The 16,290-nt window shown below is 42.3% G+C and overlaps 1 pseudogene; it reads right to left on the reverse strand.

Annotated features, from left to right (window-relative positions):
* Positions 1-14,624: 14,624 nt before the first annotated feature.
* Positions 14,625-15,821, reverse strand: LOC113179126 (transmembrane protein 230 pseudogene; annotated as a pseudogene).
* Positions 15,822-16,290: the final 469 nt, after the last annotated feature.

Raw genomic sequence — 16,290 nt, forward strand, 5'->3', positions numbered from 1 at the left:
CAGTTGCTGGGATTACAGGTGTGTGCCACCATGACCAGTTTATTCTTTATTTCTGAGACAGAGTCTTGCTAAATTGCTTAAGGCCTTGATAAAATATTGAGGCTTGCCTAGAATTTGCCATCCTCCTGTCTCAGCCTCCAAATCCTTTTATAAATAAAAACTTTTTATTTACATTGTATTTTTTTCACAATATCTTTATTCTATTTATTTATTTTTATGTAATGATAAGGATTGAACTCAGGGTCTCACATGCACTAGGATAAGCGTTCTACCACTGAGCTTCAGCCCCACCCTGTATTTATTTATTTTTAAGACAAGTTCTTGCTATGTTGTATAGGTTGGCTTGAACTCTTAGGCTCAAGTGATCTTTCTAGTTAGCCTCTTGGGTAGCTGGGACACCACCATGCTCAACTTCAAACTTCCTTTTAATTAATTTATTTAGTTACTGGGGATTGAACCTAGGGGGGTGCTTTACCACTGAGCTACATTCTCAGCTCTTTTTATGTTTTTGATTTGGAGATAGAGCCTCACCAAATTGTTGCTGCTGGCCTTGAACTTGAGATCCTCCTGCCTCAGCCTCCCAAGTCACTGGGATTACAGGCATGTTTCCCAATGCCCAGCTCAAACGCCCTTTTTAAAAATAAACTCTTTATAATGTCATTTTAATTGACTCCATTAAATTTTATCTAAAGCTGTCATTTTGATCCTAAAATTCCCCATCTAGGCATATACTGTAACAAGAAAGTAAGATATTCAGCCAGTGTGGAACAAAGATTGATACACAAAGATGTTCTTTTATATCTAAAAATTATTATATATCTATAATAATTAGAGATATAGCTCAGAGTATGTTTTATATGTACAAGGCCCTGGGTTTGATACTCAGTACCACCAAAAAAAAAAAAAAAAAAAAAAAGGTTGGATGAATGAAGGTTTGAAGCTAGATGCACAGAACCTTACAATTGTAATCCCAATGACTCCAGAAGTTGAGGCAGTAGGATCACAAGTTTGAGGCCAGCCTCAGCAATTTAATGAGATCCTCAGCAACTTAGCAAGATTCTGTCTCAAAATGAAAAATAGAAAGGAATTTCCAGCTCTGGGCCTCTTCTCTTTGGAGAAGTCTCTCTTCATATCTCTATTTTCAATAAACCTACTTCTTGTTTGCTAGGAAAAAAACAAAGATAGAAAGCAATGGGGATGTAGCTCAGTGGTAAAGGACCCCTGAGTTCAATCCCTGGTACAAAAAAAAAAAAAAAAAAAAAAAAGAACATGAGTGTTATATGTCTCTGAAATCCTACATTTAATTCTGGGCATAAACCCCAAAGCAGAATTAACTGCTGGATCATATGGCTCTAAGGGTCTTGATTTAACATCTGAGCAGCCATCTTAAATGTTAACCAAGGTTAACCACCACCTTATGAGATAAGTTTTGCTTTCCTGTACTTCCTCTTACCCAAACTCTCCCCACCCCGACTAGTGACCTACCCCACGGTACCATAACCGTAAGCCAATCCCAGGACACGACCCTTGATTCTGGAAAGCCCCATTGTGCCATCAACCTAATCCAATACCATGCTATTCCCACCTGCCTAGCTCTGGCAAGCACCCCAGATCCTGTCCCGTAGCACCCCAGCTACAACTCCAAGAGCCCCAACCCACAAAGGCTCAACACCTGAACATCTCCAGGCCTCTCCCTCCTATATAGAGATGGCCTTTATGTGTCAGCTCTGCCCGGTCTCCGTCTCCCGTTCCTCACTTTCCCTTCAATGGCAATTTTATTTTTAATTGTTTGAGGAACAGCTAGACCATTTGCTATAGCAGCTGCATCATTTTACCATTCTTACCGTCTGTGCATAGATTCCAATTTCTCTACTTTCTCACCCACATTTGTGATTTTGTTTTGCTTTGGGTTTTTCTGATGGAACTCAGGAGTGCTCTACCACTGAGCTACATCCCCAGCCTTTTTTATTTTGAGACAGGATCTCACTGCATTGCTAAGACTGGCCTCAAACTTGCAATCCTCCTGCCTCAGCCTCCCAAGTAGTTAGGATTACAGTCTTGGGTCACCAAGCCTATCTGATTTTCTGGTCCTTTTGATACTGGCTATCTTCATAGAATGAAGTGGTATCTAATTGTGGTTTTGATGTGTACTTCCTTAAATGATTAGTGATGCAGAGCATCTAAAGCTTCAGTAAGGTATTTTAAGGCTCTCCATTACACATCTGTTATATTATGTTCCACAGCAATGAATGATTCAATCCTATAGGGATTTCTCATTCCTTAAAAGGAAAAAAATAAATCAATAAATCTTGTTGCTCAGAAGTAGAGCCTTTGCCTAGCATGCAGAAAGCCCTAGATTACCCCAGTACCTTTTCCCACCCCACCCCAAACTAGTTTATTTTTTTTTTAGAGAATTTTTAAATATTTATTTATTTATTTTAGTTTTCGGTGGGCACAACATCTTTGTTTGTATGTGGTGCTGAGAATCGAACCGGGCCGCACGCATGCCAGGTGAGCGGGCTACCGCTTGAGCCACATCCCCAGCCCCCAAACCAGTTTAATCAGTTAAAAATAAAAATAGTATTTCATTTCCCTGATTACAACATTTTCCCATTTAGTTATTTCCTGCACTGCATTGTCTTAGTTTTGTTAAAATTTTTACATACAGAATAAAATTTTCACATACAGTACAACTTTACATATTTATCTTTGTATTATTGCACTTGCTGGAGCTGTTTCCCAATTCATTAACTACTTCCACTTTTTTCAAACCTATAATTCTTTATTTTGAATGAACCAACAATCCACTGTAGGATTTACTCATCCCCTTTAAGCTTAGAAATCCTTTCTCTAGGGGGCTGGGGATGTGGCTCAAGCGGTAGCGCGCTCGCCTGGCATGCGTGCCGCCCTGGTTCGATCCTCAGCACCACATACCAACAAAGATGTTGTGTCCGCCAAAATGTAAAATAAAATAATCATTAAAAAATATATCTTGTTAAAAAAAAATCCTTTCTCTAGAGAATTGACACACTCTCATTTCTATTGTATTTTTGTGCATGTTTGGCTTAACCTTACCCACCCCCACTTTAACTCTACCAGGTGTGTGTACGGTAGAAGCTGTGCATCTAAAGCACATATTTATTCCAAAGAGCTAGTCATTATCCTGGGATGCTTATTTATTGATGAATCCTTCCTGATCCCATTATTTCTGAAATGTTCCTTTTTACATGTTAATGTCTTTTATATAGACAGGTTTATTTCTTCTTGAATCTTTGACTTCTTTATTCTGGTGCCATCCTCACCCATTTGCGCTAGGATGGTTGTTGTTGTTATTTAGTTTCCGGTGGACACAACATCTTTATTTTATTTTTTATTTTTTTTTTTTTTAAGAGAGAGTGAGAGAGAGAGAGAGAGAGAGAGAGAGAGAGAGAGAGAGAATTTTTTGATATTTATTTTTAAGTTCTCGGCGGACACAACATCTTTGTTGGTATGTGGTGCTGAGGATCGAACCCGGGCCGCACGCATGCCAGGCGAGCGCGCTACCGCTTGAGCCACATCCCCAGCCCCCTTTATTTTATTTGTATGTGATGCTGAGGATCGAACCCAGCGCCCCGCGCATGCCAGGCGAGCGCACTACCGCTGGAGCCACATCCTCAGCCCTTATTATTATTTTTTTTTAATATTTATTTTTCAGTTGTAGTTGGACACAATACCTTTATTTTATTTATTTATTTTTATGTGGTGCTGAGGATCGAGCGCTCTACCGCTGGACCACAACACCAGCTCTCGGGGATGGTTATTTTAACGACCAGGTGGCGTCCCCAGGGAACCTGGGCTGCCCGCTGCGCTCCACCCTGCCTCCCACTGCTGCCTGGAGGCCGCGGGTTCCACGTGTTCCCAGGCCCCGCCGCGCCCAGGTGCGCTGTGGTGGTGGGTTCCCGCCCGGAGGGGGAAGAGAGGAGGCAGGTGTCCCTAACGACTCTCCAGTCCTCCAGCCCGGGGAGGTGCCTCCCAGCTCCGTTACCACATTACACACGGGGGGAAAAGCCCCCTGGACTCCTAGGTTTCAGGACCTCCCCAGGGCGCCTCGCCTCCCTCCCAACTGCCCGCTTCGGTCGCCTCCCTGTGCCAAAGCTACTCTTCCTTTTACACACTCCCAGTTGCCAAGGCAGCTCAGGCGACCCTGGCCAAGGGTCAGCTGGAAGCTTTCTGTCTGCTGCCCACATCGGTTCCCGCCTTCTAGGACCACAGGAATCTTCCTCTGCCCCCACAGTCTTGCGGATTCTGAAGGGCTTTCCCGGAAGGGTAGGGATGCACACGCACAGCGACCTTTGAGCTCCACCCGTGGAGCCTCCTACTTGTAGAAACACCAAGTTACATCTCTGAAGATATTCCAGCAGTCAATGATGAACCCTGATGCACTAGGGCGATGTGTTTGCAGGTCGCTCTCCCCAAAGCTCCCAAAGGTTGTTGGGAGAGTTTTAGTACACCCGCCAAGCTGTGGTGGCACAGGCCTATTATCTCAGCTACTCAGGAGACTAAGGCAAGACGATCCCAAATTCAAGAGCAGTTTGGGCAATTTAGTAAGACCTTGTCTCAAAATAAAAGGGCTGGGGCTGGGGCTGGGGCTCAGCCATAGAGCGCTTGCCTTGCACGTGCGAGACCCTGGGTTCCATCCTCAGCACCACATAAAAATAAATAAAGATATTGTGTCCAACTACAACTAAAAAGTAAATATTAAAAAATAAATAAATAAAAGGGCTAGACTTGTAGCTCAAGGGTAGAGCACCTGCCTAGCAAAGAGATCCTGGGCTGGGCTGGGGATGTGGCTCAGCGGTAGCGCGCTCGCCTGGCATGCGTGCGGCCCGGGTTCGCTCCTCAGCACCACATACCAACAAAGATGTTGTGTCCGCCGAGAACCAAAAAATAAATATTAAAAAAAAAAAAATCTCTCCCCTCTCTCTCTCTTTTTTAAAAAAAAAAAAAAAGAGAGATCCTGGGCTCCTCCCCAGTTTATGGCTGGTTGAAGACAGGACAGGAGTACATATTCAAGCGCTTGGCACCTGGTAGGTGCTCACTCTGTCATTCCTTCCTTTCCCTCTTCCATATGTACAGGTAGAAAATCAAAGACCCTTATTAAGCTGATATGAGACACATGGGATGTGAAAAGGAAAATCAGGGAAAAGTAACTGTGTGTTAGAAATATAATCATGGATTGCGAATCTGATATACCAATTAGAAGAATATAACCAAAAGGACGAACGGGGACCAGCCTATGTATGTACTGAAATGTCAAAAAGAAGTTTCTTCCAGGAATTCTGACGGGGTGCCATTCCATTTACCAAGTAAAAGTCCTACAGTGTTAATTAAGGCTGGGGATGTAGCTCAGTGGCACTGTGCCAGGTTCTGGGTTCAGTCCCCAGCACTGGAAAAAGGAAATCCTACACTGTTACTTATAATTAAAAAAAAAAAATCATTTACATGTTCAAAGATAAGAAAATGGCTGAATAAATTATGGTGCATCTACATAAGGAAATATTATGCAGTCAAATATCTATTTAAAAAAATTTTTTTAGTTGTTGGTAGACCTTTATTTTATTTGTTTATATGCAGTGCTGAGAATTGAACCCAGAGCCTCACACATGCTAGGCAAGTGCTGTACTGCTGAGCCACAACCCCAGCCCCATTAAATATCCATATTTATTTATTTATCTATCTATCTACTTTATTTATTTATTTAAAGAGAGTGAGAGAGAGAATTTTAATATTTATTTTTTAGTTTTTGGCAGGCACAACATCTTTGTTTGTATGTGGTGCGGGGGATCGAACCCAGGCCGCATGCATACCAGGCAGGCGTGCTACCGCTTGAGCCACATCCCCAGCCCTACCTATCTACTTTAATGAGGTGCTGAGGATCACACTCAGTGCCTCACATGTGCTAGGCAAGCACTCTACCACTGAGCCACAACTTCAGCCCATATCCATTTTTTTTTTCATTCTAAACCATTTATTGGTCTCTGTTTTATGCCAGAAATTGGGGTTGGGGATATTAAAACAAGGGATACTTTTAGCAGTTAGTGGGAGGATGACAGGAAGGTGACTTGGAGTAACTGAGCAAAAGTGTGTGCATCTGAGTGTGTGTGGTGTGTGTGTGTGTGTGTGTGTGTGTGTGTAGAGGCAGAGTATGAACCTGGGGGTAGAGATTCTGAAAAGTGCTTTGGAAAATAATACTTGAGCCAAGCCTTGATTATTTCTAATGAGTGCATAATGACCTGGAAAAATGTCTATGTTATGATGTGAATGTTAAAAAGATAAAGAAAAAATACAGTTGCATGCACATGATAACATTGCAGTCAATGACCAGCTGCATATACAGCTGTGGTCCCATGAGATTATAATGGAACTGAAAAATTGCCATGCCCATCTCACAATGCAAAATACATCTGATCCATTTTCTTTTTTAAAAAATATTTTAATATTTAAAATATTTATTTTAAAAAATATTTATTTTTTAGTTGTAGTTGGACACAACACCTTTATTTTAGTTATTTGTATGTGGTGCTAAGGATTGAATTCAGGGCCTTGCACGTGCTAGGTGAGTGCTCTAATGCTAAGCCACAACCCCAGCCCCATCTGATCTATTTTCAAGAGTCCCCATAATCTTCTTTTTGGGAGGAAGGTTACTGGAGATTGAACCCAAGGATGCTTTATCACTGAGCCACATCCCCAGCCCTTTTTATTTTTTTATCTTGAGACAGGGTCTCACTAGGGCCTTGATAAGTTGTTGAGGCTGGCCTCAAACTTGTGACCCTGTGCCTTAGCCTCCTGAGTTGCTCGGATTACAGGTGTGCGCCACCATGCCTGGTAGAGTCCCCATAGTCTTAACAGTTCCAGCACTATTCAAAAATCCAACTCCAAAATCTCCCGAGACTCAAGGCAAACTCTCAGTGTGAGCCCCTGTAAAAATCAAAGCAAGTTATATATATCCAATATATAAAGGCACAGAATAAACATTTCCATGCGGAGAAATAGGGGCATATAAAGAAGGGACGGGACCAAAGCAGATCGGAAATCCAGTTGGGCAAACAAATCCTGTAACTCCATTTCCAGCATCTGGGGCACTTGACATTGTGAGGTTATCTCCAACTGGCTTGTGTAACTCTGCCCCATGGCCTTGATGGTTGAAGTCCACACAGCCTCTCTCTTGACTTGTTTCTGCTCTATTCCTGTGGCTTTCCTTTGCTTACATGCCATGGTACTGGCGTCTTTTAATCTCAGTCACCCTTGCAGCTTTGGCTTCCTTTTCACTTCTCTAAGTATTGCCCTCTCAGAAGCAACCCACAGGAACTCTGATTCAGCTGCACATTATTGAGCCTCCACGTCTTTCCTTTGAAATCTTGGCAGAGCCTCCATAATCCCCTACATTTCTGCAGAACCAGCACCAAGGTCTGCCACCATCTTGAGCAGTAGCCAAGCGTTCTGGGATCACAGCTGTAGCAGCCTGTGAGTGCCTGGTTAAGCATGGTGAAGCAACTTCCTGGACCCCTGTGTAAGCAGGGCATCCCCATTGGTCTCTTCTCAAAGGAATTTTTACTTTTATGCCCTTGAGCCTTGACTTGGGTATGGTCTTGCCAATTCCTGAAATGCTTTCAAGGTTTCTTTCCTATTGTCTGTGGGTAACATAGTTAGCATCTCTTTAGTGCCTGTAGTCTTTAATAATTACCACAACTTCCTTACCTCAGTTTTACTCTTGATTTTTCCAGCCAAACTTCAAGTTTTTTTCTGAATCTTTTTGCTCTGCTTTCTACTCCTGATTATCATAGTAAATTTGGCTAAAAGCTGTCAGCAGTACCCATGCCACCATCCAAATGCTATGCTGTCTTGAAATTTCCTCTGTGAGATTAATTAGTACATCACCTTTTAATTCAACCTCACAGCTGGGATTGTGGCTCAGTTGTAGAGTGTTCACATAGCATGGGTGGGACCTGGGTTTGATCCTCAGCACCACATAAAAATAAAGGCATAGTGTTGTGTCCATCTACACCTAAAAAAATAAAAATAAAATGAAAAAAAGAATTCTTTGTGTATATAAAAAAAATTCAACCTCACAAAAAGTCTCTGGACACGGGCAAAATATAGACAATTTCTTAGCCAGAACATAACACAAATGACCTCTATTCCATTTTTCAATAGAGTCCTCCTCTTCTGAAACCTCATGAGCCCAGTCTTTACTGTCCATAATCCTATTGGCATTCTGGTCTTTTGGACTCCCACCAGAATTGCTTATTAAGTTCCACTTACAACAATTTAAAACCTTTCCAGCTTGCATCTCTAAACTCTCCAAAATTCCTCCCACTAATTCCAAAAACCTCCAAAAGCTTCTGAATCATATGGCAGAGGCCCCACTCCTAATACCAATTTCTATTTTAGTTAGTTAGTTCACTGCTGTGACCAAAAGACCTAACAAAAACAATTTTAGAGGAAGAATTGTTTATTTGGAGCTCATGGTTTCAGAGGTCTCAGTTCTAGATGGCCAACTCCATTGCTTTAGGTCCAAGGTGAGGCAGAACATCATGGGGGAAGCATGTGGTAGAGGAAAACAGACAGGGTCATCAGAAAGCAGTTACTTTTTATCATTACTTTAGAGTGCACTTCTTGTACTGATAAAAAAGAAAGATTATTGTGAAACAATGTGCTGCCTTTGGGTTGTGGTGGCATATGCCTATGATCCCATTTACTGGGGAGGCTGAGGTAGGAATATCACTTGAGCCCATGAGTTTGAGATTAGCCTGGCAATATAACAACAAATAAAAACAAAAGATTAAAAAAAAAAAAAGCAAAATCCCCCAAAACACTATGTCCTGTTACTCTGGCAGCAGTATCTGATTACATCATTTTCTCTGTGTTTGCTCTAATCTCCTGTTGTTTTGTTCAACATGACCCTAAGTGTGCAAACTCCATTGCTAATGTTTCCAATAAGAGGCCACATGGAACACTTGGAAATGAAAAGCGATTCAGGACTATGATGGTGGAAAATCAGTGGTTACTGCTCCCCACTCAGGCATATCCAGTTCCACCACTGTTACTCTCTTGAAGAGCAATAACAAAGTGACAGAAGCTGTTAGAGGATCTACTTCATCAAAAGCAACAAGACTAATACAAATTTGAGAAGGACCTTTATTGAACATGGGTAAACTTCTAATGACCCCGGTTAAAGACCAGTCCAAAAAGCACATACTTCCCAGCACCACAATGATCACGGCCAAAGCAGAAAGCTTGCTTGTGATGTTGAAAGAAAAGACTGGAGGGGGCTGGAGATGTGGCTCAAGCGGTAGTGCGCTCGCCTAGCATGCGTGCGGCCCGGGTTCGATCCTCAGCACCACATACCAACAAAGATGTTGTGTTTACCGGAGAACTAAAAAAAAAAAAAAAAAAAAAAAAAGACTGGAACTAACTATGCTGTTGAATTTACAGGCATCTCTGGGTGGCTTCAACGATTCAAGCATTGTTCTTCATTCTTACATCATGTGAAAGTAAGTGGTGAATATGTGCGTGCTGATGTCAAGGCAGCTGAAGAATTTTTGGAAACCCTACCTAAGCTGATTGTGGAGCAAAGTTACTTGCCTGAGCAAATCCAGCAAGAGCAACCTGGCAGAGCAAATCAGGGCAATGTGGCACGGTAATATGCTATGCCTCATAGCCTAGGCTAGACCATCTAAGTTTCTGTATGTATATTCTCTGACATTTGCAGAATGATGGAATCACCTAATCTAACCACACATTTCATTTGTGAGAGAATTGTCCTCACCATTGACACATGACAGCATGTGCAGTATGATATAATGTTCATGGTGTCACTGCACCAGCCTTGACCTACGCAATACCTACTTTATATAAGAAACACAAAAATTTTTATCTTGTGGAAGCTACTGTTATTTTGAGTTTTCAAACAGCTCACTGCCAAAACTGATCCTAAAACATATACTGTTCCAGGGTCCTAGAAAGGAGAACAGATGGGTTATTTGAAGAGAGTTTAAGGGGCTGGGGATGTGGCTCAAGCGGTGGCGCCCTCGCCTGGCATGCGTGCGGCCCGGGTTCCATCCTCAGCACCACATACCAACAAAGATGTTGTGTCCGCCGAGAACTAGAAAATAAATATTAAAAACTCTCTCTCTCTCTCTCTCTCTCTCCCCCCCCCCTCTTTCTCTCCTCTCTCACTCTCTCTTAAAAAAAAAAAAAAGAGAGTTTAATAAAGGGACTGCTTATAAAGAGAGAGAAAAAACACAGGGGCTTTGGGGTGTCAGCACTAAGGTCTGAAGTGGGGCAGGAGGAAGCATTTACAGAAACCCAGAGCCAGAGAAAGCTGTGGAAGAGTGTCTGACATTGCTGTGGTGGTGACTCCGCAGAGGAAAGCAGAATAAATTCCCTGACCTTACCATCCTCTCTTCTTTTGATCCCAGCCGGAGACCCCACTGCCTGAATGCAAGAGGAGCAGTGTGGTGGTAATTGGATGCAGCTTGGCTTCCTGGAGCCCAAGGCCTGTTGGTGTCGGGTGGGGAGGCCAGATTTGGAGGGTCAAGAAGCCCCTCAGTACCCGCATGTCCTTTACCAGCACTGTGGCTGGACAAGGTTCTTTACCTGGTGAGTGACTTAAACCTTTATTCCTGTAGGGTCTTTGGTGGTCCTGACTTTGTTGGGCTGATGAAATTTTTGTTTTTTCTGTTTTTTTTTTTTTTTTTTTTTTTTTGTGTGTGTGTGTGTGTGTGCGTGTGGTTTTTGGAAACCAGATCCCAGGAGAGAAAAGTGTTCTGCCACCAAGTGTTCTGTCTCATGCATTTCAGGCAAGCGCTCTACCACTTGAGCTACACACCTTGAAATTTTCTGTTGACGAGGCAACTGGATAAAGGATTTTTAAAAATATATATATATATATATTTTTTTAATTGTAGATGGATACAATACTTTTATTTTATTTATTTATTTTATGTGGTGCAGAGGATTGAACCTAGGGGCTCATACGTGCTAAGTGAGCACTCTACCATTGAGCTATAACCCCAGTCCCTGGATAAAGGATTAAAGAAGCATCATAGTGACTTCCCTGGGTTCCAGATCTCATCTCTACCTCCCTTTCAGAGAAGCAATTAACTGCCCTCTGGTAGTCATCAACCCAGATATAACAATGATCACTTTTTTCACCTGTTGGTTCAGTATCATGAGAAACCAAAATGGCTGAGGATTAGTTCAGCTTCTAAGTCATTGGTACTATGATTGTTCATGGTGGAAATGCTTCCCTCTGAAACACTGGGCTCTCCAAATCCTCTGAGGTCCTTTCTAGGACCCTGGAACAGTATGTGTTTTAGGATCAGTTTTGGCAGTGAGCAATTGAAAACTCAAAAGGTTATGGGAATGGATGGCAAAAATTCTTCTAGTGAGTCATAAACGTCTAAAGTGTAATAGAGAGGAGGCCATTGCCACTCCTACCTCTTGAGGTTACATATAATTTTAGTTATGACTTAAAATACTCTGCAGCAGCCTGCAGGATAGCATCCCAACTTCTAGGAATTAGTTTCCTAGTTTTCCTAGTGAGGCTGGCCCACCATTGGATCCAGCCAACTGCTTCTGGGTCATGAGGCAGTAGTAAGGCCAGTGAATTCTATGGGCATGGGCTCATCCGTACATTCCCTTGGCTGTAGCAGTTGTGACCTGAATGGAAGTTATTTGATGTGGAATGTTATGGTGAGGGGTATGGCATTCTGAAAGCTCATAAACAGTGCTAACAATAGGGCCATAGGAAAAGAAAGTAGATTCATATCTGAACTACGTGCCTGCTCTTGCAAGGATGAGGTACAGTCCCAATGTTATGGTAGTCACGTGGTATGGCAATCTATAACCATGTGAGATTGGTGCCCCTGATGGGTCTAGCATTGGGCTGCAAAAAGGTCGGCCATTGGTGGGGTTGGGGAAATAGCTCAGTTGGTAGAGTGCTTGCCTTGCATGCACAAGGGCTTGGGGGGTTGGGCATTTGGCATTGGCCTTACCACATCAGTCAGTAGTGACTGAGCCAAAGCAGGGCTTCCATGTCTGACATTCCATGCTTACCATTTATACACAGCTACACTGAAGGAGCCCTAGGGAAGGGGCACTGTGAAAAGAAATATCATCCACAGGGCTATCATATTGTCTGATGATCACTTTGTCCTTTGCTTTACTGTGGAACATTGCTTATTTATTTATTTATAGTGGTACTGGGGGTCAAACCCAGGGTCTCTTGCATTTCAGGCCCTAACCTTGCTCCCCCCCCCCGCCCCCCAGTATAGGGGTTTGAACCCAGGGAAGCTTTACTGCTGAGAACATCCCCAGCCTTTTTTATTTTTTGAGACAGGGTCTTGCTAAATTGCCCAGGCTCGCCTTGAACTTTCAATCCTCTTACTTCAGCCTCCTGAGTAGCTGGAATTACAGGTATGTACCACCCTTGCCTTTGACTCTTTTTTATTTTATTTTTATTTTTTTTTTTAGTAACTGTAGATGGGCAGAATGCCTTTATTTTATTTGTTTACTTATTTTATTTTTCAATATGGTGCTAAGGATCAAACCCAGTGCCTCAAGCATGCTAGGCAAGCGCTCTGCCACTGAGCCCCAGCCTCGACCCCAGACTTTGACTCTTAAGCATCACCATTTGGCCTCCATGCTACCAGGTTGCCATTATTCTCACCGAAATGAGAGAATCCAGTTCTACTGATTGATCTCATGACTCTAGTTTTCAGATCAAGGTAAGTTACCCTGGTGGCCCTCCTCACTGTGTTTCTTTCTTTCTCTCTCTCTTTCTTTCTTTCTTTCTTTCTTTTCTTAAAAAAGAAAAAAAGATATCCATGTTTATATGCTTAGAACATTTCTGTAAACCATATAAGGAGACAACCTTTGGAGGTGAATTGGGAGAGCAAATGTTTACTCTTGACTTTATGCTTTTCTGTTTCATCTTGATTTCCCCTTACAAGGAAAAAAGACCAAATAATTTAATTTGGCTAAAACTACCTTGAGTGAGCTTTGCAAGCACTGACCAACATAAAGTTTTGTATACTTCGCCTCACATTTTCACTGACAAGGCCCAACAACTTTAGAATGCCAGATTCCCTAGGCTCCTTTCCCATTACCAAATGCACCCAAACTTGGAGCCTGCGCTTATTCCTGAGTCCTCTTCACCAACTCCACCTGTGATCTCATCCATCCCCAAGTTTCTGAAGATAACGTCACATTTCTATGTCTAGCTTGAACCCTCTCCTGTGAACTCCTGAGCCTCCACAGCACCCCCTGGATGTCAAGGAGACATCTGCATTTACATGTCCAAAAATAAACTCATCTCTACCCCCAAAACTTGCCCTATTCACAGCCTTCCAGATTTCAGCAACTAAAATTTGGAAGGCTGTGAATAGGTACCTCCAAGCTGATAGTTGTTCAAATATATAACCTCAGAGTAAATGAATGTCTGGAAAGTAGAGTCTGACTCATGCTGCCAGTTACCCCAATACAAAGTTATGCCTTATAAAATGTTTTCTGAATTATGTCTAAAGTTAACTCATGTTAAGTCCAGGATTTGGATTCTAACATTTTAATTTCTTTTGAATATAAGTCACTTTTTTTTTTTCAAGCAAAGAAACAGAATCAATCCCTTCCAGGGATCCAAGCCAAGTCTTGATATCTTCAGCAGAATGACACTATAGTACCAGGTGCTAGCAATAGGGTTAGACACTTTAAATAGCAACCACTTATCTTCATTTTTCATTAGGCAACAGCCAAAAGTACAGTCTTTAAAGGCATGGTATATAGAACATCTTGATCTACAAAGGATAGAATGACCCAAATTATAAGCAGGCCAACCTATTGGGAAATAAGATCAGAGCTGGCCAAGGATTGGTTATCAGAGACAGTGGTTATACTTTGAAAACTTACTCTGTGGCTTAAAAAATTCCTGGCTCCTGTCACTAAGAAACAAAGTAAAAAAATATTACTGATGGATCCACACTAACATGTGATTGTACAGAGGTCTTCCACCAGAATGTTGAAGATAGAGTTAAGTGTAGGGGATAAGATCTTTTGATATTTTAAAAATAAATTACTTAGTAACTAAGAAATTAGACATACCACACTCTTCCATTTTTTATGATAACAAATTGACAAAGAAGACTATTTAAAAGAAATGCTCAATCTAAAGAGGGAGGGAATGGTGACACTTTCCACAACAAAATAACCTCCTGCTTTCCCGATTAGCATTGCTATTCCTTCATGATACAAATTAAATTAAATTATTTATTTTTATGTGGTGCTGAGGATTGAACCCAGGGCCTCACCCATGCCAGGCAAGTTCTCTGCCACTGAGCCATGACTCCCATGATACAAATTTATATGGAAAAACTTGTTGAGTTTTGCCAGGGCCAGGTAAAAAACACAGTGTTTCGTAATTAGCTAATTAAGCTCAATGAATATTTTTGGGATGGACCCATAAACTCTGGCCATTGTTTTGTCAAACATCTGCAAACTGCATAATTCATCAGCCCTTTGCCATAGTTTCTGTTCAGTATCTTTAACCTGGGTTCAGTTCCACTGTGACTTGTCTCAGGGATGAAGTGTTAGTCATCCAAGTCTGGAATGTCACATAGGAGTAACCCCGGTAGCCTTTAGATGCATAGTGGGCAATGAACAGATGGTAAAATCCTGGTAGGAACACCAGAATGACCATGATCAGGACAGGTCTGCCCCACCGTTTGCTAATGTAGCCTGACAGCAGGAGGGAGTCTATGATAATGAGAAAAGTGCCAATCAAAAACAGCACAGCGACAAGTGCAATGGCCTTATAAGGGATCTTAGGCGGGCTTTTCTTAAATTGAAGATCAATGTAGCCATCATCTGTGCTGGAGTGCCTTGAATATTTTACTTTACTACTGGGGATTCCAGTAGCCAGATTAGTGCGAGATGGAATCAGAACACACCGACATAGCTACAATCCAAGCACCGTACCAAGACTGGGGCTAGCAAGGAACTCGCCCGAGGCTACCAGACAAGACAATGTCCCAGGCCTGACCGCACAGCTAATCTAACCTGGCACTGTGTATGGCCAAATGCTCTCCATCAAGCTTGCCTGAAGTTGCATTCGGTCATGACTTGAATCTGCACTTGAATCTATTATATTTTTTTAAACATTTTTTTTCTTTTAGTTGTTGAAGGATCTTTATTTTATTCATTTATTTATGTGCGGTACTGAGATTCGAACCTGCCATGCCAGCAAGCACCCCCCACTGTTTCTTTTTTTTCTTTTTTTTTTCTTTTGAGAGAGAGAGAGAGAGAGAAAGAGAATTTTAATATTTATTTTTTTAGTTTTCGGTGGACACAACATCTTTGTTTGTATGTGGTGCTGAGGATCGAACCCGGGCTGCATGCATGCCAGGCGAGCGCGCTACCGCTTGAGCCACATCCCCAGCCCTGCGTTTCTTAATGATTTAGTAAAGCAAGCGTTTTCTGGACCCCCTAAAAATAGGTGGCTGGGGTGGCACATAATAAACCCAATCCGGCACACTCATCTCTCTGAACTCTGATTCATTCTATAACATGCCAGCAACATTCTGGCATTTCATGCCCATTAACTGTAGGCTACCACTAAATCCAGGCTTTAATTAACCAACCTAGCAGACGATGACTGCCCTTCCCAGGTGCTTGAGCCAACACATTAAATACCAAGTCTTGGATGAGCAATGACAATGAGTTTGGCTCAGCTGAACCTTACATTCCACCCTCCTGGGTCTAGTTCGCTTAGAACCCACTCCATACATGCCCCCGCAGAGCCTTTTTTCAGCTGTTGAAGGACTTTTATTTTATTCATTTATTTATATGCAGTACTGAGATTCAAACCCAGTGCCTCACACATATGAGGCAAGTGCTTTACCACTGAGCCACAACCCCAGCCCACTTGAATCTATTATAAGAAAATATCTGACCTGCCATGGTGATACATCTCAGGCAGAGGCAGGATCTCAAGTTTAAGGCCAGCCTCAGCAACTTAGAGAGGCCTTGTCTCAAAATAGAAAATAAAAAGGGCTGGGGATGTAGCTCAGTGGTAGAATGCCCCTGGGTTCAATCCCCAGCACTGCAAATCAAATCAAAACAAAACAAACCCACTCAATCAGTCAGTGTCTTATTCTGTTTTGTGCTGCTTTAACAGAATACCGAGACTAGGTAATTTTTTTGGGGGGCTACTGTGGGTTGATCTTAGGGGCACTCAACCACTGAGTCACATCCCTA

The sequence above is a fragment of the Urocitellus parryii genome, chromosome 8 (assembly GCF_045843805.1).
Source record: "Urocitellus parryii isolate mUroPar1 chromosome 8, mUroPar1.hap1, whole genome shotgun sequence".
Lineage (NCBI taxonomy): Eukaryota > Metazoa > Chordata > Mammalia > Rodentia > Sciuridae > Urocitellus > Urocitellus parryii.